This window comes from Hippocampus guttulatus, chromosome 13 (assembly GCF_054856545.1).
Source record: "Hippocampus guttulatus isolate MCC_2025c chromosome 13, RoL_Hgut_1.0, whole genome shotgun sequence".
In the NCBI taxonomy this organism is placed as follows: domain Eukaryota; kingdom Metazoa; phylum Chordata; class Actinopteri; order Syngnathiformes; family Syngnathidae; genus Hippocampus; species Hippocampus guttulatus.
The window spans coordinates 12,802,054-12,826,841 of record NC_141273.1 but is presented as its reverse complement, the minus strand read 5'-3'; the positions used below and the strand labels follow the sequence as shown (position 1 = coordinate 12,826,841).

At 42.5% G+C, this 24,788-nt stretch overlaps 1 long non-coding RNA gene across 2 annotated transcripts; it reads right to left on the bottom strand.

The window, feature by feature from the left end:
* Window positions 1-5,874: 5,874 nt before the first annotated feature.
* LOC147196412 (uncharacterized) lies at window positions 5,875-18,122 on the bottom strand. Of its 2 annotated transcripts, XR_015102735.1 has the most exons (5): window positions 17,978-18,122; window positions 14,130-14,170; window positions 9,690-9,814; window positions 8,191-8,388; window positions 5,875-8,102 (listed from the first exon to the last, which is right to left on the bottom strand). It is a non-coding gene; the product is annotated as an uncharacterized LOC147196412 (long non-coding RNA). The 2 variants fall into 2 exon arrangements; XR_015102734.1 differs by having other exon boundaries at window positions 8,191-9,814.
* Window positions 18,123-24,788: the final 6,666 nt, after the last annotated feature.

Genomic DNA, 24,788 nt, shown 5'->3' with positions numbered 1-24,788 from the left:
CCTGTTGAGAAATATTTCTTGCTGCAAACATGATTTCGTTGTAGAGGAGTTTCACTGTATCAGCGGCACTGCACCTGAGTGTTTTTTATCACCAGACAACTCTGTTGCGCGAGACATGACCTTCCCTCTGACACGGCGCAACCCTTGAACCGAGATGTTTACACTGCGTGCATTTTCGACCTTGCTACCTCCTGGCTTCCCTCCATTGCCTGACCCATTCCCTCACCTCCCTTTGCCGTCGATAGCAGGAGCTAATAAGGCAATTAAAGCCTAATTAAAGGAGTCTTCAGAAGAGGCTGCTTATTTGTGCCTTGCAAAGATCTCCCTGGATCTCCATGGACCAACACAACAACGTCGAGGTGGAAAATGCATCATGAAAGGCTCGAAAAGTTCATTCTTCATCGGCTCTCACCTCAAGGTTAGCTGTGTGCGTACGCCCGCGTGTTTATCCAAGCAGCCCACTCGTCCAGAATCAAACGCTCAGAACATGGTGTCAGACAGGTTACCGCCGCTCGACATCCTGCATCAAAGTTTCAGTTTCAAAGGGAAAGATAAGAGCGATACAAGGCTGATCATTTATTTGGAAGGAAGATTTGTCTCTGGATTTATGAAGGTTGTTTTCATCGTGTCGCGCACGATCACAAGGTGCAGTTGTACACTGAAACAAAATCTCTACCCCCCTGAATTCGGAGGCTCTTACAATGCTTTCGCCTTGTGGGAATTACGAGAAACTCGATTAGGAGGAAGACGACGGCCAAACCGAAGGACTTAAGCTGCAATGCTGGTAAATGGATTGAGAGTTAATTTAGCGAGCCGGAGGGTGAAACGGCCGTCGTTGAATGTGGACGCTCTTCCATTTGCAATCCCCGATACCCTCGCTTTGCTTTTTAAGCGTTCCAATTAGATTGATGTGAGAGTGAAGCAACAGGAACAGCTGTTCACGCACGTCTTTTCTTGTGTGCCAGTTATTGGCGAAACAATCGGGAGGCATTTTGTTTACGGATATCATTTTACAAATTCTTGATCTTAAACGATCAAAGGTTTGGTTCGCTCGTAGGATTCTCTGAATGAAGCGCCCGTCCATTTTCATTGCCGCTCATTCTCTTCAGGATTGTGGAGAGCTGGTGCCTATTTTAGCTGACTTTGAGCAAAAAGCAGACTACACGCCGGATTGGCTGGCAGTCAATCACAATGTGCGACCATAAACAACTCGTCTTGTCGACAGGATGAAAGGCAAATGACCTTTTGGTTAATTTTAATTGACTGATCAGGCTTAGTTTTAGGTACGTTTTTTTTCAGTGTAGCACTTCGATTAACGTTTCAAGTTAAGACGTCAACATGTGAGAGTATGTGTATGTGTGTGTGTTCGTGACTGTGCATGCGTGGTGAGAGTGGAGTGGGTGTGCATCGTGAGGCCTCTGCTGTGACTCCTTCCTCTGGGTGCCAGATGGAGATGGAGAAAGCCGCAGCGCCCAATTCTTGTTAACATGTCTTTAAACAGAGAGCTCAAACATCCCTAATTCCATTTCTCTTTTTAATTTTTTTTTTAAACAAATCATTGATGGGCATTTAACTCCCCCCTCAAATAATCAATTCATTACATGGGAGAACCTCTGTTCTGACCTACTGTTGTCATGCTCATGTCATACAGAGCAGAATAATGCTTCCCGAAATTGTTCGCACGGCGTTGATGCAGTTCAGTTCCCAAGAGTGACATTGCTGTCTGCAGAAATCAAGAAAAACTATTTGAGAAAGGGCAGCACTTCTCTTGGTGGCAGTCATGCAGTGCTCTCCATTTGGCCTTAATTGTGTCAATTCATCACGATTTATGGACGCAATTATTCACTATCAATTAATCCTCTACTGTGCTCATCCTTAAGTAGAACTAAAGTGGGACCCTTAAAGGAGCTCCTAAGGACTTACACTTTCAAATTCAACATATTTTAGAGAAAAGTGCACTTCTTGTCACCTGTAAGTCACACAAAAGGGCTCGAACAAAATGAATTTTTGAGGCCCATGTCGATTTTGGTCAGAAAAAGTATTACCGATTCATTGGCTGATGAATTAAAATATGAAATAAAAATATCAAATGCATAAAATACCCCGCCCCCAACGCATTGCATCAATGGCCGCCAATTATAATAGATTTTTTTCCCCTGAAATTATTGACAATTTTCTGTTGCCTTTTTTTTCCCATTTCCCCTTGAACAACTTTTATCGCTTACCTAAGCATTGCTTGTAAAAAGAAAAAATATTGAAGGTCCCCATTTCAAACATGATGTCAGCAAAAATTATAGCACACTTCAATGAGCCCAAAGTTAGCTTTTTCTTTGCCCTCCCTCCCAACTGGCTTCTTTATATAGCTTTAAAAAGGAGAACTTTACAAACTTCGTTGTTTAACACTGACAGTGCCGTGGTCCACTTACCGAACATGCCTGACAGGCATCATGGGGTCTGCAGGCACTCAGTGATGGTGTGATTGTGAGTCCGTTTCGGTAAGTCTCCTTATGTATTGACCACTGACCATTCTAGGGTGGGGTCCTCCTTTCGTCCCCGAGTCACTTGGGTTAGACTCCAGCTCAGCCAGGATCCTGAACCGAATAAGCGTTATAGAAAATGGATCGATGTGTTTTACCATATTACCATTTTATTTTTTTGCTTAGCACCATGGTTAAAATCTTACAATGTTACTTGTCAAGCTTTTAGGACGTGACTCATTCCATTATATTCGATGCTATGAGAACCACGTGGCCTCGTCGTTTGCACGGTGGCCCAGCGGGAAGCATGTCTCCCTCAGAGCTCTGAGGGTCGGCAGTCGAACGACTATAACACACTCTATACTTTGACCCGAACATTAAACATCAGCACCAATTGCGTGTTATTAGCCTGTGCACACAAGCACTCCAGGTAACCCAAGCAAGTTTTAAGACTCACATTTATGTTCATAATGCAAAGCATTAAGCAGGCTAAGTGCTAAAAGGCCTCCTGAGAACTAGCAGATGTCGTACAAATTGTTACCATCAAGTGAAGCTTTCAGAAATGACATGCTCATAAATCTGGGAATCGACTATCTGGGACATTCCCCTTAACCACACTAAAAAAAACAACAACACAAAACTAACACTAAAACTTACTAATCAATCTTTCATGCTTGTATATAAACAAGATTTAGACTCGTTTTGCACACCCCTGGTGATAAGTAGTCGCTGGGAATTGCCTCATTATTTTACAATCATTCCTCCATCACCTGGCATTTATGTGTCTGCTCCAATCCTGCTGAGTAGGTCTTAGCTTGTTCCTCATTACTTTATAATTGCTGACTTTTTGTGCGCCCTCAACAAGAAATGAAAAATGCTGAGTTGTCGGTTCAGTGTGGATTAAGTGTCACTCCACGAAGTCCAATTGAACTGTCCTCCCTCGGCTCTGTTTTAGCTCTCAAATCACTGTTTTAGCTCTCTTACAAGGGGCATATATGGCTTTTTCGCAGCTACATGCTTAGCTCCATTGACAAGATCACTTGTTATTCTGTGTCAGGGCAAGGAAGTTATTGATTTTAATCATATTCAGTCCTACTTGATCGAGTACATCGGGGTCAAACTGGCACATTTGTTTGTCATGACAGCTATTAATTTACATATAATGGTGACTGGAGACATAATGTATGGAATCAGTTTCTCTTGCCATGTCAAGAACTGTGCGCCTCCCTTGTTCACTGATGTTAAAAGCAATGAGAGGAGCCAAGCTGCGTACATCTGTGAAAACACCAAGACAAAGACTTGCATGCCGCTGCTCAGATTTAGAGCGAGTCTCACGCAAGACTTGCACTGGTCACGAAATTGGAGCCCTTTATTTTGAACTTCCTTACATTGAAAATTTAGCTTCTTGCTACTGATCACCTGTTTACATCCACCATTGCCAATAGCAATCTGCACTTGTCTCTGCGTCAGAATGGAGTGGTCTCCTTCACAGGCCCGATTTGCCGGCTGTGAATGTGTACATGTGGTGGGGACTGGTGAAGCTGAATATTTGGTTCATTGAATCAATGTCTTAATTTAACGTATTTCAGCATTGCTGCAGATTCAACAGAAAAAAATAGGAATGCATATAAAATCAGTTAAAACAAATAGCTTAGTTGGCACTGAAATGGCAAAGCACAGCAGTGTACATCGTCATTGCAACACCTATTGTTAAAATACAGAAAACAGACCTCAATAAGACAACGATATTTTTAAAACAGTCGTGTGTCAGGTACCCACCTCTAAAAAAAGGCACTCTATTAAGTTCTAACAGGGGTTTTCACGCCCCATTTTGAAACAATCGTCCATAAAGGACCCCAAGCTGTCCATAACAGCGCCTAAATAAAATAACAAAAGTAGTGTATGTTTATGTACAGTAAAATATTCTCTAATTGGTTTAAAATAGATGTGTTTGAAGTAACTCTAAAAAAACCGCACTTTCTATATAGTTAAAAAAAGATTCTGACACTTTGAAACAATCGTCCTAAAAGGACCCCGAGCTGTCCATATCAGCGCCTAAATACAATAACGAAAGTAGTGTAGGCTTGTGTCCTGTAAAATATTTTCAATTGGTTAAACTGTCTGGGCTCTATACTGTACTGGCCATTCATGTTCACCCACGTTTAAAAAAAAACATTTCAGGTGCGTCAATGCAATGTAATGAAACTTCCCAGGGGAGTGATTTTGTGTCAGATTGTGTCTGACTGGGACTGATATGTTAATAATGTGTGTGATTAATCATTGTTATTTATCTTTAGCAATGTCACAGCTAGCTATGACTGACCCTAATAAAGGTCTAAATTTCTTCTCTTGTATTTAAAGGTCATATGTATACATATAAATGAAGAGCTGTAAAGCTCACTGGTGTTTGCTAAGTGAACGATGTCAGTCATGCATGTGAAGAAGGATACCTGTGCTGCAAAAAATTGTGGAAATAATTCTTTTTTTTTTTTTTTAATCTCGCTGCGATGATGCAAACTTCCAGGCCGGTGTGATGCGCACTGCAAAGGCCAATCAAGCCCTCACACAAAAGGGACAAATTACCATATTCAAGGAACAAAATGGCCGCCTTAATTGCAGCTGCATCAAGGCTGTGTTCTTCACGCCTCCTCATCACCAGATGTTTTTCTTTTTTTTTTTGTTTTTCTTTTGCATTTCACTTCATTCCTCCTCCAATCACTCAGTCATCAGATGGCTATTGTGCAGACATAGGCGGGGGTGCGAGAGCTTGTAGGGCTCAAACAGGGGCTGTCATCATCCTACCGCAGTACACAATGCCAATAATATCAGGCTGGCACACTTGGCTTGTCAGCCTTTCTTTTGTGTCGTTCATACATTCCCATTGTGATGCTTGTGATTGTTTCTTGATGTCTTTTGTCCAAAAGTTCATCTCCATCTTTCTGACTGCTCGCTTGTCAGTTTACTGTCCTTAAATTGTTGTTCTGTGAGCCAAGGAAACATTCTGGTCACACATGAACAAGCCAACTCTGATAGCCTGTTATCCTAATAAAGTTCTTAAACTTCTCTTTTTTATTACCGTAATCAATAATTCCCCTCACCAACGATATGTCAACATCCACAAAATTCATCAGCAATGTCATCTAACTTGCTTATTTTAATATCACCGCTATTTATAAAATAAGTCTGATATTCCATTGAATGACATATGTTCTGGCTTATATGATTCATCATCTTCCAGGTCCTTTACATCATATTTAAACTTCTCTGGTGATTTACTGTAATAGCTTTTTTTGTGCTCTTATAACATTTGTCAATGTATTCTTGTAAAGCTTATCATTTTCTTCATTCTCCCTAGTTCTTGTAGAAATTTATTAGAAAGTAGACGACATCAGTGTCCTTAATTTCGCAGGGAATAATTCATGCATCTTTAATGAATACTGCTATGCAAGAGGTAATGATCCAACTTAGGGCTTCCCAGGTGGAGGTCTGCACCCGACCAGGTGTCATTTCACGATGAAAAGCAGCTTAGCCTCCAGTCCCAGTGTCTCCTCCGACTCCAAGCAGTCAACACATCCTGTTGTGAATTTGCCTCCTACGTTCACTGCCATCATTGCAAACAGTGTCGGAACCACTGTACTGTCAACCATTTGTCGTCTGCCATTGTTGCTCCTAGTTTGTCTTCCCTTGCTGTCGCCGAGGTGTCGACGGCATTCGCACTGCGCCAACGATGAGACGGAATCAGTCACGCTTGTGCTGTGAGCGCAAGAAGGGAAAGAGGGAGAAGGGTGGTTGTGAAAGAGTCTCAGGTGCCTTAAACAGTTGTGCATCGGAGATAAGCCGAGGTCTTGACTGCTGCTAGGCGGAATTTCCATACAGTCGGAATACTTGACGCCAATCTGCCGCGGGGAACAGCTGGAGGTTTCTCTATAAGATTAAACCGCTCCATCCTGTTATTGACTAATTAAAATTGTTTACACTGCTTTGTAACATGGGTGAGGTGTAAGTCGAATAGAAAAGTTTTGAAGAGATAAAATGCATGGAGGGGTCATAAATTGATTCAAAAACTAGACTAGGAGTTAACACGATCAACGTGGGACTGGCTAATCGATCGACAGAGATCTCTTCTTTTGACGCTGAAATGGTAAGCACACTGTCGTCGATGACCGAGCTCCATAAAGCCAAACATGTTCTGCAAACCCAAAGTTGGATGTTTGATTCCCAGTCCCTCCATCATGAGGTACCTACGATGCAATTAGGCAGTCTGACAGTCTTTTCTGTAGAACTATTTAGGACATCCAATCATATTCCTTTCACCTACAGGTTCAGAATCAGATTTTATTTTATTTGTATATATATTTTTGATTAGATGAAGCTATGGCCTGACATAATAAATCTAGTTCCTTGGCCCAAAGGTTCTACGAAAGGAAAGCAATATATATTAGACATGGTTTTGGCCTGATATGTGAGTTTTTCAGCAAATCATGAAGGAAAATTTCAAAGCTCCAATTGGTGACCCTATGATGACATTCACACATATATCGTGTTAGTTTATGAACAATTCAAAAGTAAGTTTTCCAATTATTTTATCCGTTCAGTGCATTCTAGTGCAAGTTTAAATGATCTTTTTTTCCATGAGGTGACACCTCAGGCAAATATTTACATCCGTGTTGATCTGTGGGCTGATATGCGCGGGATCACTTGTCCCCTATTTGTGTTTAACAATTTAAAAAAAATAATTGTCAGCTTGTGCCTTTCACCCCACCACCATCACTTTGTTCATGTAAGCGTTGAGGGAATTTGTGCACCAATTAAAGCGACCTGTCACGTTTTTTTTTTTTTCCCCAGTCATTCGCTGATGCTCAAACATGGATTTCTATGGCGTGCTGATCAAGTGCTAAATATGCTCCCTCTGCTCTCCTCATAAAGAATAAGCGATTCAATGTGCCTTGTTCCCACCGACACGTTAATAGTGTGATAAATCCAGTTAGGAAGATGTGATTTTTAACAGCAGCCCAAAGACATTTACAACGCGCCGCAGCAGCGTGACTTATTATTACATATTGCAGATAGATCTAGTGGAAAACAACAACAAACGTGCCTTAGCCAGATTGAACGTGCGGCTGAATTAACAGCAGGGTGCCTCATACGTTTTACAGATACATGTCAATGTGTTCAGATTAGGAGGCCTACGCAGAAAACGGCCTCTTAATTAATGCTTGACGAGGCTTCTGGTGGCAAGCTAAAGGCTCATTAGAAGACACTAACGAGTCCCCGGTAGCGGAAGATGTTGCTTTCCAATAAAGAACGGACTAATTGGCTGATTACAGTCATAGTCATATTCTAAAACTGGAAGGCAGCTTCCATTTTTTTTTTTGGAATCAATTAAATTTGGCAGGCTTGTTAACAAAAATCTTCTCTATGCTGTGTTTTTACAAGACGTTTCTTCTTGTCTCTTTTCAAGGTCTTTAAACCATCAACCTACCCATTTGGAAACACAGCTCATTTTTTGATACCAATGCAAGGGTGCCAAAACATAGAAGAATGAAAGTGGAAGGAAAAAGAAGAATGAACGTTTGCTTGGGAGAATTTTGCGACACTTCTCCGAGTTTTCGTCCCACTTGCGAGCTAAAAAAAAAAGAAGAAGAAACGGGATGTCAGGCAACAGGACATGTAAGCAAAAGAAGAGAAAACGAGAGAGAGCAGTGTGGCTTACCCGAAAGGAAGTCTGGGCCGGTGGACCCACGTGGCAGGCAGAAAAGGTGTAGGACTGTGACACCAGAACTGTGCGCACGGTCATCCATCACCGTGGCAACCTGGCCTGTCAGGGCCGCAAGCTTGGGGGGGGGGGGGGGCAGTGCCGGGGCAGATGGGAAGGGAGGACGAGACTGTAGTATCCTCCTTCAGCGCCAGTCTGAGATACGGAGGCCAGGATGAGCACGCTCACAAACACACGCACACACACACACACACACACGCATTCAAGGTAAAATAGGGGCTAAAATGTGTGGTGACCCGCGACCTTCGATGTCTCTGTGTACACTCCACAGAGAAGACTGTCTGGAGGAAGAGATACAGCACATCCATCATCACAGCCCTCATGACTCTGCTGACAACCAAAGTCTAGCTCAAGTGCGTGCGCGTGTGCGTGAGAGAGAAAGAGAGAGAGAGAGCATGAACTCTTTTTGAAGGCTTGCTGTGTCCTAAAGCCAGGATTATAGAATCATCATGTTTCTATGACTCTAACTTTTTTCAAGATTAAAATATGTGTCTAATGTACACTATTCTTGATTTAAATGGAAGTTTCTACATGTATGTAGATGCAAAAAGCCATCCTTAAAACCATGCTGATGGCATATTTCCCACACTTTTGCCTCTGTAAAATATATCATATTGAGCCACTTCTCTCAGTCATAGAATATTAGTGATGTGTAACTTTTGAATCTTTTTTTTTTCTGTTAACAATTTATCAGTACATGAAATTATCTTATGCTCTTTCATCGCATGAAGTATATACAGTAGTGAGCTTTTTTAAAATGTCTTTTTTTTCTCATTATTTTCATTTGCGTATATTCAAATAATACCGTATTTTTGTATGACTGGCTTTTATTTAATCACGGCTCCTTCTTCCATTGCTGTCATGATTTTCATCCGATGTCTTGACTTACACAAGCTAATGATCAAAGTTAGATGCGCAGAGCACTCATTGGTGACTTTCTTACCATTTCAAAACATCCATTAAATGACCACAGAGGATTGTTAGTGAATTAAGCAAGCACAGATAAACACTTAGTGAGCAGATTATCAAGTACTGTATGAGCAAATAAGCAGGAGCGGCATCCCACTCAATTAAAGAACAGCTTATCTGTGATTCAACAGTTCATGAAAAGCTGTTGTGGTTAAGTCCAAGTCCCTCAGGTGCACCATTTCTCCCCCCCCACCCCCACCCCCACTTCTTCAGAGTAATTGCATTTGTTTTATTCACAATAAACAACGCTGCGCAGCATTGAGTTACTTCTGTGTCAGACGTGCTTGCGTCACCAAAGTGGGAATGTAACACTTCATTTCATCTCGGTGCACTTTAAGTCAGCGCCGTTAGATTGCCAGGCGAGATTAAAATGTAACTCAGTTTGTAGTCTGCGTGGGAAAAACAATCATCCCAGTTTCGCGCAACACTGTGATATTGATATTGCAGGAGAGCGGCATTCACGTCACCCTGGTCGATGTTGACTGATGCGCTACATGCGGTGCCGCAGTCGAGGATCACTTTGAGGCCCCGTTGTCAAGAGCCCACCCGACCACCTTAGGGTCAGTGATGCAGGCCACTGAGCAGCAAATGCCTTAGAAGACACAACGCAATGAAATAATTACATCATGAATAATTACAAATGAAATGCTAGGTATTGTCGCCGGGGGGGAGGGGGGGCGGGACAAAAGACAAGAGAAAGGAGTTTGAAATTTAAACACTGCAAAAAATGGAACGCAAAGTCCTGTGGAGAGCCTCCCAGCAACATCTAATGATAGACTAAACGGCTCTTCTGGAACAGTGCTTGTTCCAGCACATTTCAAAGTGCGACGAGGGTAGTGATGCAATCACAACCTACAGACGTGTCCTCCCCACTCCACAGGCACGCACATGTTTTTTGTGTCCCTGTGACCGATGCACTTAGACAGACTTTATATGGCAGGAACTTAACAATTCCACCATTTAGCACACTTGAGTTATTTGGGCAGAACTCATCGGGGCATATGTTTTGAACAGACACAGAAGAAATACTTGACAGTCCATTAAAGCTCTTCACAAACTCAACAGGCACCAATGAGGTTGCATTAGTGCAAAACCAGACCGAAAGCTGGCACCGTTTTTGTCTTTCTGGGAAGTGGCCACTCCTGGGGAGGTTTGTCACTGTTCCATGCTTGCTCCATTTGTAAATAAATGGTTCTCATCATGATTTGCTCAAGTCCTGAAGATTTGGGAATGACTTTGTAACCATTTCCAGACTGAGAGATGGTCAATTAGTTTTTCTTTGGGTTATGGACTTTTGTTGCTGCTTTTTGAGATCTTTGGGCTGACATCATTTTGACAGACAGGATGTATTTAGGGGATTTCTTGATTTAACTGGTCTGGGGGTAATCCGGCTTGGGTGTGGTCAATGAAAATGAACTGAAAAAGGTTGACTCCGTTAAATCGAATAAGGGGGAAAGTACTTTTTCCAAACACGGTCAAGCTTTGAATAATTTTGAAATGATTATTTAAAAACGGAATCTTATTGTTCCTGAAGTTATCTTTGTCTGATCTTTGCATTGGTTTGATGATCTGAAACATTAAAGTGGGAAAACTATGAAAAAAAAAAAAAAAGAATTCTACTTCATGGTGCTCCATGCCCACAGTGTAAAAATGCTTTTTTTTTTTTTTTTAACAAATAGAGTACCAAAACAAATGACATCATGAGTTTGATTGGTTGCTCGTTTTTGTAATCACATGCAAAATTGAAACCATTTCTGACTACTCCGGAGATTACTGTACATCACTTTGTGATCAGCATCGTGTGCTAGGTACTGGCTGAAGCGTGAAAAACTGCAAAGAAAGTATGCTTTTATTGCCGCATTAGTATGTGGCTCACGTCCTGCTGATACACTGCTAATTAGCCTCAAGCTCAGAACGGGCACGCTTCCAATTAGTGGTCGATGTGCCCTTTTCAGTGCACCACCGTCACAATCCCGAGTGTGTGTGTGCGTGCAGTGACAAGCGGGTCGTGCCGGAATGTCAGCAGAGAGGTGATAATTCGGTTTTTGGTTGGGGTTTTTTTCATGGCTGTACAGTGCAAAAGTGTCTGGCTAGCAGATTTCATCTATCCATTTTCTAATCTGTTTATCCTCACGAGGGACGCGGGCGGGCCGGAGCCAATCCCAGCTCTCTTCGGGTAGTGGGGGGGGGGGCGGGGGGGGGGGGTACACCCTGAAGTAGTTGCCAGCCAATCACAGGGGCACACATAGACGAACAACCATCCGCGCTCACACTCACACCGAGGGACAATTTAGAGTCTTCCCATTAACCTGCCATGCACGTTAATGCATGTAAATTTGAAATTTAAAAAAATCATCAGCAATCAGTCAATTTTTTTTCAATGAGAAAAAGAACTATTTGTCAAAAATGGACAAACCCCTTTAATGCCTCATGTTGTTGGCTTGATTGGGCTCTGAGCCAAATGCTAATTAAAGCACTGTTAATAAAGGCTTTTTCGTGGCAACAGTTCTCAGTGTGGAATTAAGTATTCCAAATCTAATTGATCTCAGGGGGAAAGTTTGTTTTGAATGAAAGAAACTACGGTCACACAAAACCTCCGAGGTTTACTGGGTTTTGCTTTTGCTCCTCTTCTTCTCTGTTCTCTTCCCTCGACGGTCAGCTCATTTGTCTTGAGGCCTTCTCAGATGTCAGAGCGACGCGTGGCTCAATCGATCAGTGAGACCAACTGCCCTTTATTTCTGTGTGTGTCTGCGTGTGTGTGTGTGTGTGCGCGCGCGCGCGCACATGCATATATATATATATATATATATATATATACTGTATATATATAATCCGAAATGCGTGGGGGAAATAAAATGCTATTTTACATATGATATATTCTTTAAATATACCGTACGTATTATATGTTCTTTAAATGAATCTGTAATCAGTAGGTTTTTTTTCTACCAAAAATGGGCATCAGCATTGGCCAGAAAAAAAAAAATTAGTTGGGCCCTAGTTTACTACTTGTAACATTACTGACATATTGTATTGTACAGTGTACTTGTGTCTAACAAATAATTGCAGATATTATTGATCTCAACAGGAGATTTTATTTTGAAAAGTCGACCCATTTTTCTGACATAGCCAAAAGTAAAATGAACGCTTTGAAATCTTTGCCCGGCGGGTCATGGCAGAACATTGCCACCAACTCTCTGGCAATTCTCTGCACTGATTGTCTCTCATAGTGTCATAGTGAAGCTGATCCAGCACCAGATGCACGGTTAAAAAAAAAAAAAGATATACCTGTATGTATCAAAAGAAATTCCTTGAAATAACTGATTTGGGTGATTTTGGATCCGTGGCAAAAGGTAGGCAGCCAGTGAGTGCTTTCCAGATTAGAAATGTGGCAGGTGATGAGGCGGCAGGCAGCTTTTTCACCCATCAAATCAGTCTGAGAGCGGCGGAAAATCAGTGTATCTATGTGAGTCCCACGGTGCAAATCACCGCTGCAAATGAGAGCGGCGGCTAACAAAGCACACGATAGATAGTCAACCAGAATAATATAAAAGAGAGCGAGGGAGAGAGAGGCTATAAAATAACAACAGAAAATATATAAAACATGTTTCAGTGTTTCACTAAATCAATATTTTTGCTTGGACACACCTGGCCAGTCACAGCACAGAACAATAGTCTGATACCTTTGGATTTGAGATTCTTAAGTTTGACATATTTTTCTCTTTCACATCTTACAGTGGATGTAGTGAACAGTTGTTAAAAAACAAAAAATACCAAGTGTTGCTTCAAGTTATTTAGTGCCATTCCTATTTTAGTTTACAATCAAGCTAAACATCAAACAAAAAGAATAAACCAAACCACATAACTTACCAGCGACCGCTAGCTTAATGCTAACACACAATGCATAATGATTTTACTTTTCAGTGGGGAAAGATTCATTCATTCATTCATCTTCCGAACCGCTTTATCCTCACTAGGGTCGCGGGGGGAGCTGGAGCCCATCCCAGCTGCCTTCGGGCAGTAGGCGGGGGACACCCCGAATTGGTTGCCAGCCAATCGCAGGGCACACAGAGACGAACAATCATGCGCGCCCACACTCACACCTAGGGACAATTTTGAGTGTTCAATCAGCCTGCCACGCATGTTTTTGGAATGTGGGAGGAAACTGGAGGACCCGGAGAAAACCCACGCAGGCCCGGGGAGAACATGCAAACTCCACACAGGGAGGCCGGAGCTGGAATTGAACCTGGTACCCCTGCACTGTGAAGTCGACGTGCTAACCACTGGACTACCGGGCCGCCCTGGGGAAAGATTATTTGAGATATTATTTTTCTCAAATTAGGAGTGAAACAATGGAACAAATTCAACTTGTATGTCAAGGCACCACTGAACATAATGACATACAGTAAGGTTGTTCACCAAAATGCAAACCAGCCAAGCTAACGAGGCTAGCTATGGTTGCTACTGTATGTTGGTTTCGGCCTATCGTGGATGCAACATTCAGAGGCAAACAACACATCACCCACTACCTGTTTTTTTTTCTCAAAAACTGGATAATATTTCTGAGAATACCTCACCTCATATAGCAACAGTAAACAAGGTGGGGGTTGGGTTTCTCGAAAGGCCAATTAAACCAGATGATTGCTGCCCTCAAATCTGGCCGTCTTTTGTATGTTTTTGCTGCAACTGCAGTGCGATAACAATTGAAGCACACTCCTGCCAATCACCGTCACGGTCAATCAAACCTAATTGATTTTCCCGCATTAAGACGTTATAGCTTTTCAAGTGAACACCATTTTGCCGTCTGTTATTGTTAAGAAAAAAAGAGTCGTGGAAAAAAGAAAAAAAAAATCCAGTCGGAATGTTTAACCTTTCCAAATGCCTGCCCGACTCTCTGGAGCGGATCGTACCTGCACTCTTGCTTCTGTTTATTCCCGTCTTGTTCTTGTGACTGTTGGGAGAGGAAAAAAAAAAGAAATGTATTTTTTTTTCTTTGACAGGAACCCCATAACAGCTGTCAGAGACATTCAAGAGCAAAAAAAAAAAAAGCAAAATGCAACATCGTCTGGAGTTGAGTGTGAATAAGAAATCGAAATATATGGTGTTGTCTCTCACTGACTTGCGTGTGGACGAGGCATAAAACAGGAAGCTGTGACAGAACTGGGCTGATTGAAGGTTTGGGAGGAAAAGCATTTTGTGGAAAGCTTACAAAATAAGTCTCCTCAAGAAAGCACATTTAATGAGAGATTTGAAAATACATTTCAACTTTTAACCCGGGTTGCGTCTCATCACGTTGCCCTGACACTTACTGCAGATGAAATGAGAACAATTTAGAAGTCAACCAGTGTCACGGAATTGCTTGTGTTCCACTTTCACGTTTCTGCAGGAGACTTTAGATGAAATATTCGAATGCAGATTCAATCTGAGGTTTTTTCCGCTCGTGCAGACTTTTGGGGACCCGTTACAGGAAGTTGATGCATGCCGGCGTGTATCATCAATGACAATAGAAGAAGCAAAAAGTGGAAGATGAAACAACGCGAGGAGACGCCGCGGCACAGCAGGACACGATGAGATGAAGAGGAGGCAAAGAAATCCAAAGTTGACGTGGTTCAATTATGGATGAGCAAAATAACACGCGGAACAGAACTGGATTTTCAGCGATCTCATTTCTTCCAAATGCTAAAGAAGAGCACACTGCCATCGAGCTGTGCCGTTCAGTTTGGTTCATCGTAGTCCGGTAATGGCGACGGTGATGAGACACTTTTGTGTTTTTGTCATCATTTAGAGCAACAGTTTCGTTCTGTTCGGTTTGTAGCTTGGCTGTTCCATGAACTGCCATGTCAATCAAAGTTGGACATTGTGTCCCCCCCCTTCAGGTGCAGCGGGTGACCGGCAGATGGAGTCGGACCGTACCGACCCGCTGACCACCTGCTCCTGCGATGCGGGTAGGCCTCTAAATCCCTCTGCCGCTCGGCTAATCTCCCTTTTTGCCACTTTCAGTGCCAGATACGACCTCGTCCGTCCCTCGTCGCCATCACCAGAAATGTCTCGGAAAAAGGAAAGAGGGTTGGCGTATCAGTCGCAGGCAGGAGTTGGCGAGATGATTTGTGACAGCGCGATACTCCCTAATGTGATTTCCCCTTCGCCTGGCCTCCTGCTGCGTCAACACGAAGGGCATTGTCGATATTATGCGATTTACTTTTGCTGCACGCATACCAACTCACTTATCACTTTGTCACGCGCAACACCTGCCTTCATGCCGCTTTGTTATTTTGGTCCCGTTAATACGCTTGCCTCTCTACCTGCTTCTTTTCAGCCGAGGCCTCAAATCGCAATCTACTCCACGGAGATGGAGCGCCAGACAGAAAATAGAAGTACAGAAGAAGAAATGAAACAGAAGAGGAATGAATCTGGGATAAAGGGAGGGAGGGGGGGGGGGGGGATTCTCGTTTCATGGATTTTTTTTTTTAATCTTTTGACAAAATACGTTGCCAAGTGATGACAGGCTAATATCGCTCATGGTAAATTGATCAAACTTTGTTTGGCTGAGAAATGCGGCGCACTCGGAGAACAACTGTAGGCAAACAAAATTATATTTTACGGCAGACTCGTATTCGGGCTCCCTTGGACTGATGGTGCTGACACAACAAAAACTGTAGTACTGTTCTAATTTTCATGAAAATGCTGCTGACTATGAAGTATTTGTACTTCACTACCTACCACCATTGGTGAACAAGCATTCACTGTATGTGGACAAGTCTCATTTTCTCCGAACTAATCTCGACCAGTACTGCCCATCACATCCGCAATGTTTCAGCTAAATATAATGGACTCATGTCAGTGCCCATTAACAGCAAAGGGTGGCGACTTTTTCGCCTCTGGTTAAATGTGTCTCCAAGCAAGGTTGAATGCAATTGGAGGCCGCGCGCTGCCTGACTAACCAGTCGAGTTTAACCGAGCGTGAATGACGAGCCATCAGCGCAAGGCCCTCAAGACTGGCAGATGCTAATTTAGGACCATAATAAAGCACGCATGCAAGAAGCCCAAAGAGTAAAAAAAAAAAAACATAATCCAGTCGTTAGCAAACGGGAGACAGACTAATAGTTTGCACAGGTTTCAATCTAACGCCAACTTGGGTCACTTAACCCTGACATATATTACTGGTCATTTTCAAGAATCTCATAATAATTGTCAAGGTCAAATTATGAAATAGGGTGGCCCAGTGGTCGACTGGTTAACCCGTCGGCCTCACAGTGCAGAGGCGCAGGTTTTGATTCCGGCTCAGGCCTTCCTGTGTGGAGTTTGCATGTTCTCCCCGTGCCTGGGTGGGTTTTCTCCGGGTACTCCGGTTTCCTCCCACATTCCAAAAACATGCGTGGCAGGTTAATGGAACACTCTAAATTGTCCTTAGGTGTGAGTGCGGATGGTTGTTTGTCTTCTCCTTGGGTAAGTTCTCCTGAACCCCCCCCCCCCAATTTTTTATATGCATATGTATACATTTTTTAGTAACTTCAGGAGAAGTTGCCTTATTTCATTTTAAAAGAATAACATTTAATGTATTTTCATTGCTGTCAAATGTCGAAATAGGTCCAGGTTGACCCGAACATTGCGTAAGGGTTCAGATGTGGTGGAGAAAAGCTTATGCAGGAATGAGATGCTATTGCTTTCAGATGCTCATTAGAGCCGTGTGTGTGTCAGAATATTAACATCAGAAACACAAGACCTTGATTTAAAAAAAAAAACTGCTTTAAAAGTTGCATGCAACCTTTCATTGAATGACTTGTAAAAGTGGTCATGATCTCAGCTCTCTATGGCTGGAGTTCCATTGCACTTCCAATTTAGTGCCTATATACGATTTATTTTATCATTTACTCAACATCATCATATTAAATATAATAAGCCTCAGGCCATGGTCGATTTTACTGTGCTTTCTTCAGCTTGTTCATGACCAATTCTGGCCATGAACAGACATGATGTTTAACTTTGAGCAGAAAGCTGGTATTTTCTGCTTTTGCTACGGCATAACGATTTTTAAGTCAAAATCATTTCTTGTCATTAGTATAAAATGTCTACTCATTATCTTTCTTTTTTTTTACCTCCTCAAATTTCACCTTGTTTGGCTCAGGTTGTGAATTGGCTCATAAATGAAATATTAGATATTTGCAGGATCACCCCCCCCCCCATCCTTCTATCACTAATTCAGATAGCAGAGGGAGTGTCCAGTTCAGAAGTAATTCTACCAAGATCAGATGAGGTTATCCTGATTTAAAATCTAATTTGCATCGGCCACATAACACCTCTTTCAAAAATAAAGAATATGACAGGACGTGATGATTCAAAATCCAAAATGACATTCCAGAGTGCAAAAATCTATAAGAAAAAATTGACGGCAACCAAAAAAGTTTGTGATTGCCTATCAATGCCTCATCATTGCAACAAAGCAATGATGAGGCATTCTTTTAGACAAGGCTATGGCCTGACTAAATGAAGTTCGTCACCTCAGTTCAACCTAGCTGCTTGGCATCAAGATGCAATAAAACGGCACCAAAGCAGTATTATCACATGAAACTTGGTTTTGACCTGAACACAAAAACTGAATAATGGATATCCCCCCCCCCCCCCAAAAAAAAATCCAATAGTCCAATTCTGAAACTTGGGACTTCACTGTATTTGCACAAAAGACAATTAAAAAGTAAATTTAGCAAAACGTAAAACAGCGTATCAGAGATTGTAGTGACTTGGAGTAATTCCCACTCACCGTAAACAGCAAGAGCACAACTCGTACACGTCATTTGGAGGCGCTCACATCATCACCGCGCTCTTCACCTTCAAGCTGGAGAGCCGCTGAAATGAGAGACTACTCAACCATGAACGCGCGGGCACCTCCAAACCATCAACAAGTCCATTTTAATTCTCAACACAGGTGAACAGAGAGGCACTTCTATTAAAATTGGAAATGGCACACTTGGGGGTGGCGGAGGGCGGGGAGGGGGATGGGGGTGGGTAAACAAAATCACATTGAGCCAGCAGCAGGGGAGAGAGAGAATGTTTGAGACGGTTGGTGAAGCACTGCGAGGGTTGTCAGATGACCGGGGGGGGGGGGGGGGGGGTCTTACAGGTTCGTAGAAAGAAATAGGTTAAAGCAATGCAATTTTTAGTTTTGTTCATATGCAAAAGGTCACCCATCGCGCCGCACCATGAATGCGCCACCGTTCGTGATTACTTTGCATTCGTTCATTAAAAACCTACCACGCTTCAAGGCGCAAAGCCAAGAGAACCATTTTCTCTCGCTCGCCACTTCTATTTTTTACGCTCCAGGCGCACGCCATTCTGTTTCATTATTTAGTTTCTAATTAAAGCACCTGCATTTTTTGCCTGGACTGGCTTCAGTGTCCACTGAACGTCATATCTCCTGCCGGTGGCGTTCATCGGCACAATTTTGCGCCATGCTTATCTGACTTGGCCCCGAAACTTCATGTGGAACGTTCTCGATTCAAATCATCTTTGAAGTAGGCATTCTTTTTATTATCATATATGCCGTTAAAAGTAATATTCTGGCATTAGAAATCAGCCAACCAAACTGTCTTACATAAACACTGCGTGTTTGCACCTCCGCTTTAAAAGACAATTTTATATCTCAATACCTGGGGTGTGATTTGATTCAAGGACGGCTTATTTTAAAGTGGAACGACTCCGTTCAATTCACTGAGGTTATGTATAAAAAGTATAAGAAGTGTTTATATTTCTTAATATATGGACTCCAGTTAGCTTATTTCTACTTCGGCAATGTCAAAGACTGTGCGCGCCTCTCCTGTGCTGAATTGAAAGGGAATGCCATTGGCTGGTAAACAAGTCCGTGTTCACTCCCACAACTGCGTAAACACCCCTTTCTACCTGCAAAAATACCAAAAGAAAAAAACTCCACCCATGCTCTGGACCTGAAAATAGGGTCCCTAGTCTTTAAGATTCAATCCAAATTGTTGCTTTGATAAAGATTTATTTTCCCCCTGAAGAGCAGAGCATTTCATGATACAAAAAAAATAAAATCTAATCTTTGAGAGGCTTGCTTATCGGCATTTGTTGCAACCAACCAACTGGCCAGTGGGCACGGTTCCACACAAAGAGCGACACTATCACAGATCAATGGATCATGTTTGGATCGTGCCGAGTGTTAAATGCTGACAATGTATTCATCGATTTGGCTCTTTCTCTCGGCATCGATGAGTTGAGCAATGGGAAAAGCAGCAGTAACCTTTAGATCTGGGACGGGGGAAATCTTACTCCTGTCAGTTTTTATAACGTCAACCGAGCGGCAGGTCAAAAAAAAAAGGAACAAATTAATACATATACGCATATTCTACGATTTAGTTCGAAGCGGCCATTTTATGGTTGATTAGGCTATTTCCAGGGCTCCCACAAAGAGAAATCCGTCCTTGAGATTTTATCCACACAGGAAAGACGTTTACTACATTTGACATTTGAGATCGCAAAAATCTCGTGTATTTGGCATTGGACGTGAGCAGCTCAACGCAGCCAAAGTTGACGACTCACCATAAAACTCCACGAGGTCAGGGTTTGACTAAATGTCTTGCTTGTGTTGAAGGCCCTGATGAGATTCACATGAAGTCCTTACTTGCACCCCTGATTAAACTCCGTGACTTGGTATGACCCTTGAGCTGTGGTCTAACCAATGAATATTCATAAAAAATTTAGGATTTGTTTGCCGATTATTACCTGTCTATCTTAATGATAACAGTGGACACATTATCCCACAAAGCAATTGAAGCCTAAGGCTTATGTAAATATGCAAACTGAAGAAACATGTTTCTATGGTTACAACAAGAAAAAATGATAATCAGGGGCCTCAACAGATGACAAACGATTGCTAAAATGTTTACGTAATGCATGTCGGAAAAGCTGGAGAAGCGGTTGCCTTGTTAATCTGACAGATGGCGTTTCTTGAGCCACATATCCTGTAACCAAATAACGATAAACAGCATTATAATGGACTGTAATTATAGTACAAACAGTCTGCTGATGCGACAAAACAGATGACTTGGGTTGAGTGTCTTTCCGTCGTACCTTCCTGGCGTTTAATGTGCTGTCGCATCACCTTCCGCTAATGAACTTAAAGCAATCGGGCCGAGGACGTGACCAAACTTGATAGCCAGCTCAGAACGAGCACAACCGCAGAGGGGGTGGAAAGGTCAGGCGCTGTCCGAGACGCTCGCTAATGATGCTGCTAACTGCAAAAATCAAGGCGAGTGGGTGGAAAGTGCTGACGCAGATGGTGAAAGTAACAACAACATCAAAAAAATGAAGACACAATGAACTTCCTGTCGCCTCCAACCAGATCCTCTTCTACGCTGACTCTCACCCTTAATTTTCACTTTCAATTAAAGCGTCAATGTGTTTTCTTGCAATTAATTAATTGGATTAATTCATTTGGATGTTTTTTGTCTTTATACTTAGTGAAGCAGCAGGTGGTAACATTTCAATGTAAGTAAAACGGCAAAGAATGAAAATAATCTCGATCTGAATTCCCTTGGTTGCTGGGACCATAAGCGATCGGTCGTTTTCTGTAAATGTGTTGTATGGTCTTTTTGTCCGCCGCAAACTGAGCAATAAGGCTGAACGGCAATCACAAATTACAGTCTGTGGCCAGTTGACCCGAACACACTTGCTACAACACAAAAACTGCCATTGGTGCCCTTGTCTGGAAACGTTTTAAAGCTCCCCATACACTGTACTATACATTTTAAAAAAAAATCAAACCATAAACAACATGGCACCTTTGCCAAGGAAGAAATATATACCCTTGGCAGCTATAGCTATTTTAGAATCATGCAAAGGGAGGAAACGGACGAGTATGGATATTTTATTTTGTTGGCAATGATCGCTGCATTTGTTGATTGCGCTTACATTTTGGCGACAGAGACTCACCACAGTTGGCTTTGAAGCCACACGTACATGCTAAATGTACTGTATGGTATATTGTAACACACAATGTATTCAGCAAATACGGTCCTGTATTTGTCATACCCTCAAACATAATTTTTCTTGTGAAAGATCAGGTTACACGAAACGAGGAGGGTTTGAATGGCAACAAAACCAGTTGCCAATGGTCAGCCACTCATGAAAACTATTTTCAGAACCGTTGCACAATGAGTGACAGTTCAGTTTTGTCGCAAACGTAAAGTCAAATGGCAATTCTGGGGAAGGTAACAATGCTCCATTCATGAGGGAAGATGTTGACGCGCAAAAGGTTGTGAAAATGATCTCGCTTCGGGACGTAAGTCACAGCGGTTTTACCCATCAATGGCCGTCAGTGTTATGGGAACTTTTGTTTGTGTCGTCCTGGCAAATTGTCCTTCTGTCGCAGCCCCCCTGATGATTTTGTTCCGACGTGCATTCATTACCCCAATTCCACTTCCTCCGTCTGCGCACCCCTCTGACCTCCTTCTATTCTTCGTCTTGGCTCCCGTTCACTTCGGCTGGTGTGATACAGGAAGCGAAGCGTCGTGCGTTGCCAGCTCGCACGCTGACACATGCACCACGCACACTCACACACATTGGAAATGAGCGCCTGCAGGGATCTATCTGTATGGTCTCTCAGATGCCCACAAAAGAGACGCGGACTTTTGAAAAACACAAGCCCTCTCTATTCAAACACTCTCAGACGTGCCAGCAGTGGCCACCTGCCTGTTACACACACACACACACACACACACACACACACACACGCACACAGTCTACTCACACACCCTCTCACACATACCCTCACTCACTCATTCATTCAGACTCACTTTCTCAATTGCTTCTCCTCATTTTCCGTCAGAAAAAGGCCCCAGCGCAGCCGTGACGCCGCAGTGAGCACCTGCGGTGGAAAATTTGCATTGTTATTGTTGTTGCGCAACACTCAGACGATGGATATGATCACTTTCATATGTCATATTTCACCAAAAAAAAATATATTCAAACTGTCCAATGCAGGGGTCACCAAATCCGGTCCTCGGGAGCCCTGATCCTGCATGTTCTAGATGTCTCTCTCCTCGAGCACACCTGAAAAAGTCTCCTAAACACTCTCCAGTCTCCAAATCCAATTTTCAAACCAGTCTGCTGGGTCAAAATAATTAACCCAAACGCGTGTAAAAGTAATCCAGATTACTCAAAATTCACAGCTACCTAGCGAGTGGGTTTCGGCGGGACAAAAAAAAAAAATGCAGAGTACTTTAATCTTTCTTTCTTTTCTTCTTCTTCTGAACCGCTTGATCCTCACTAGGGTCGCGGGCTTTAATCTTTGGGGTACTTTTAACAAAATCGTGAAACGGAGAATTTTACATTGTGGGGTGAAAATAACATAAAATCTCTTCTTAAAATATGCTAATCAAATTTTCCAAGACGCAGCGGTGGCACACAAAGCGCATCTCAATTTGAACGCCGTTTAAAATGTCAAGTTGTTTGTACGCATTCAAAGCGGAGCAAATCTTTTTCTTAATTTGCCGCGTGCTCTTTTGGACACGTCACAGCTGACAGCGGACAATGATGTTTATTGGGGGCAAACATTTTTTTAAAAAAGGCAGCCGGCTGAAAATCTGAGCCATATTTCTCTTTATCCATGTGTGTCAACCTCTACTGTGTGCATTTGTGTGTGTGTGTGGGATGAAATTGATGTTTTTTTCCAGGATTTGTCAGCTCCAAAAGAGCAGACGTGTGAGGATTAATAGGGGTTATCGCTTTGAGAACACATCATTCATCAGAACTTGACAAATCCATATCTGACAAAAAAAGAAAAAAAACAACCACCATTGCCACAAATGGCCATGGTGACCCGAGTGTGTGCGTGTATGTGCGTGTGCGTGTGTTTCATTTCTGATCAAATCTGAGTCACGTCCGTGTATGTGTATGCGTGCGTGTGCAGTCAAGCCGGCAGTGTGGTCGAGTCTCCATTTGGACGTCAAGGTGGATTGACAGCAGCGGATTGGACAATATTTATCTCCAACTCGACTGAGGAAAATAGTTTGTCCCCGGTGACATTTTCATCGATTGCAACATGTATCCTGCTACCCCCACTCCTCCTCCCACCCAATCCTCTCCACTGAAAAGTGACTAATCTCATGACTTGTGTTCTCCGGCTGGGTCACGATGTCATGTCTACTGAGCAAGATGTTCTCGCTTTCCACACATGGATCCATTTTCCCATATCTGATTTAGTACCAATATCAGATGTTTTTCATGTACAGTTTATCCGCGCTATTCACTGGGGAGAGGCACCAGGTCAGCATGTGAAGAGCAAAAGTCCGCGTATGATGATGTTTTTTTAGCTCCTCTGTTTGTGTTCAAATATCCGTTGCTTCTAAAACAGTGACCAGTTAGCCTTTCAATGGCGTTTTGCATTGTTTGTTAGCATTAAGCTAAAGTGACTTTCCTAAGACAAAGCAATGTGGTTGTTTTGAAGACAAAAAGGGAAGGCATTTATTTGAATTAAAAAAAAATATAAAGTGGTGCCTTCAGATATGAGTGAGCCCAATTTTTTATTTCTTTTTTTTTTTTGCTATGACTTGCGAGCACAAACTTGAAATAGGAAAGCTGTATGGGGCAATCAGCAATCAATTCAGCTCACTTCACAATAACCAGTACTTTGGCAAATAGAGAAATATTCATCAAAAGGGAAGCTTCAAGCTGTTTAATGCCACTCCCAGTTGAAGTTTACTGACAAACTTAACATAAAACCAAGAGAATATTAGCCTATGCCTCAAGCAAGTAAACATTACCTGGCCACTATTTGCAAAGAAATAGTGTAGTGCACTCCATTTTTCCATTTGCTCTTGTTATTTCAATAAACAATTTTGATTGTCAAATGGAGGCATCGGTTTGGTATTTTATTTTTTTTTGGGGGGGGGGGGTAGCACCACTGCTGGCCCATCGGTTTTCCATTGGCATGCTGACCCGCACTGCAGCTGCCCTGTCACTGCATTGTTATTTAAAGGTACAGTGCGACCTGCCATCTGGGCGTCCGTCGCCCAAGGAGCTTGATATAGACGGCGGCGGTGTGACTGCAATTGTAATCAATATACTGTAAGCTCGTCTCCATTACTTAAGTCCTTATTGATCTGCTGGGCTCCCTGGCAGTCAATGACGTGGGAGGGCATCGGCATTCACGATTTGTATTCATTTTGTGCACGCTGTAACTCAGTGGGTGGTGGTCAGGGCCAGGGAGACCTCTGCTGTGCTCAACTCTATCAAAAGTACTGACCTATATTTGTAGCCTAAGTTCTATTGTCCAATGATGATTTTATTTATCCCCAACAGTCTGTTCTCTTTAGTTTGCAATGTAAATCTAGTGAATGTTCAATCGTTTAAAGAGGGTCAGACTTCAGCCTGTATGTTCAAAATTCAACATTGTTATCCATATGCAGTAAGCTATATACATGAGTGTGCGTGTACCGTGTGTGTATATCTATATATATAGATATATATACACACAAACACACACACACACACAAATCAAATGTTTTCTATACCTAGCAACAACTCTTTCACATCTTATTTTGGCTCGCTCTTCCTTG